Source organism: Tasmannia lanceolata, unplaced genomic scaffold (assembly GCF_043159265.1).
Source record: "Tasmannia lanceolata isolate RefF3 unplaced genomic scaffold, GAP_Taslan_0.1 ptg000132l, whole genome shotgun sequence".
Lineage (NCBI taxonomy): Eukaryota > Viridiplantae > Streptophyta > Magnoliopsida > Canellales > Winteraceae > Tasmannia > Tasmannia lanceolata.
Window position 1 is genome coordinate 67,501 of NW_027518808.1, and position 2,500 is coordinate 70,000.

Sequence of the window (2,500 nt, forward strand, 5' to 3'; positions counted from 1 at the left end):
GGCTTGTATGCATGGCTTGTGTGCAAGGCTAGCGTCCAAGGCTTGTGCGCATGGCTTGTGCGCAAGGCTTGTGTCCAAGGCTTTTGTGCAAGGCTCGTGCGCAAGGCTAGTGTGCAAGGCTTGTGCGCATTGGCAGGTAGCCCACCAGCATGCACGATCCAAATGCCACTCACGCGACAACACGGTGCCAAGCCGGGCATGGTGTGCACTCAAAACCAATCAACGGACAGAGGTCATGCGTCATGGGGGGGATCTAGCAAGGCCATGGGGAAGGTCATGGAGGACCTTGGAAGCAAGCGCAAGACGAGAGCGAATCGAACAAGGGGCCAGGACGGGGCCTTGTGCCCATGGTCTTCGCAAGACAGCGTCCAAGGCACCCGAAAGCCCAAGGGAACCCAAACCCGGCCGACACTTGCAATCGCACATGCTCTCTGCAACACACCATCAATGCCGCCCAACGGGGCCAGCACGAGCAGTCCTCCGCGGTCCCCTGGCCCTGCGCACGTTTGTCTTCGAAACCGAGCATCAATGCCACAGAAAGTGCCGGGGCGCCAGCTGGAGCCATCATCCGCGTTGCCATGGCTCGCTTGGCCTTGGCTTGCCAGGCCCCGACACGAGCAATCGCGCATTTTCTTTGCAACCGACCATCAATGCCGCCCAACGGGGCCAGCACGAGCAGTCATCCGCGGTCCCCTGGCCCTGCGCACGTTTGTCTTTGAAACCGAGCATCAATGCCACAGAAAGTGCCGGGGCGCCAGCTGGAGCCATCATCCGACGTGCCATGGCTCTGGTCCCATGGTCTTCGCAACCGAGCATTCGTGACACCCGCGGGGCCAGGACACCAACCCTTCCGACACGAGCATTCGCGCATGTTCTTTGGCCACACAACGGCGCCAGCACGAGCAAAATCATCCGCGGTGCGGTGGCCTTGCACGGCCTTTTGTCTTTGGAACCAACCATCAGTGCCACGGGAAGTGCCGGAGTCCCGGCATCCGCGGTGCCAAGTCATTGCGCCCTTGGTCTCTGCAGCGGGGCATGCCGGGCACTCCCAACCATTGCAAGCAAGCAAGCAAGCAAGAAAGAAAGTAAGTAAGTAAGTAAGTATTACATATAGGGGCGGGACATGCGGGGAGATCTGCGAAACGTGCATTACGGGGCACACGCGTACCTACCGGGGCATACCGACCCCTATTGGGGCACACGTGTGCATATCGGGGCATACCGGGCCTATCGGGGCACACGCGTACATACCGGGGCATACCGAGCCCTACTGGGGCACACGTGCGCATATCGGGGCGTACCAAGCCTATCGGGGCATACGCATGTATCCCAAGGCATACCGAGTCAATCCGGGCATACGCGTTCATACCGGGGCGTAACGGGCCTATCGGGGCATACTTGGGCATATCCGGGCAAAAAATGCCCAAAACTTGCGCAACCTTGGCAACCGTGGTCCATTCCTCTCTATATGCCTAGCCTTGCCAACCGTGGTCCATTCCTCACTATATGCCATGGCCTTGTGCCCATGGTCTTCCCAAGACAGCGTCCAAGGCCCCCGGAAGGCCAAGGGAGCCCAACCCAGCAATGCCCTGCTATGGCAAGCCAAGGCCAAGCATTCCGGTGCCTATCCGGGCAAAAATGCAATTCCTCTCTATATGCCTAGCCTTGGCAACCGTGGTCCATTCCCCACCATATGCCATGGCCTTGTGCCCATGGTCTTCCCAAGACAGTGTCCAAGGCGCCCGGAAGGCCAAGGGAGCCCAACCCAGCAATGCCCTGCTTTGGCAAGCCAAGGCCAAGCATTCCGGTGCCTAACCTTGGCAACCGTGGTCCTTTCCTCACCATATGCCATGGCCTTGTGCCCATGGTCTTCGCAAGACATCGTCCAAGGCGCCCAAAAGGCCAAGGGAGCCCAACCCAGCAATGCCTTGCTAGGACAAGCCAAGGCCAAGCATTCCGGTGCCTATCCGGGCAAAAACGCCCAAAGCATGCCCATTCCTTAGCCTATCCAGGCAAAAACGCCCAAAATCTGCACATTCTAGTGCCTATCCGGGCAAAAACGCCCACCAGCATGCCACCCTCCTATAGGGTTTGCGCAACCAACCAGCCTAACCACCAGTGGCAACCAAAGGTGCTGTTAGCGACGACTTCTGAAGACGCAACGAGACGCGACGTGTTTGCGCCCAGACGCGACGAGACGATGCGGGATCTGCGCCCACGAATGCCTAGACCCGTCGACTTGATGCGGGATCAGCTCGCCCAAGCATGCCTAGTGTGCAAGGCCTGTGTGCAAGGCTAGTGTCCAAGGCTAGTGTGCAAGGCTCATGTGGAACGCTAGTGCGCAAGGCTAGTGCCCAAGGCTTGTGTGCCAGGCCCGTGTGCAAGGCTAGTGTCCAGGGCTTGTGTGCATTGCTTGAGTGCAAGGCTTGTGTGCATTGCTCGAGTGCATGGCTTGTGTGCAAGGGTTGTGCGCAAGGCTAGTGTGCGGGGCTTGTGCGCA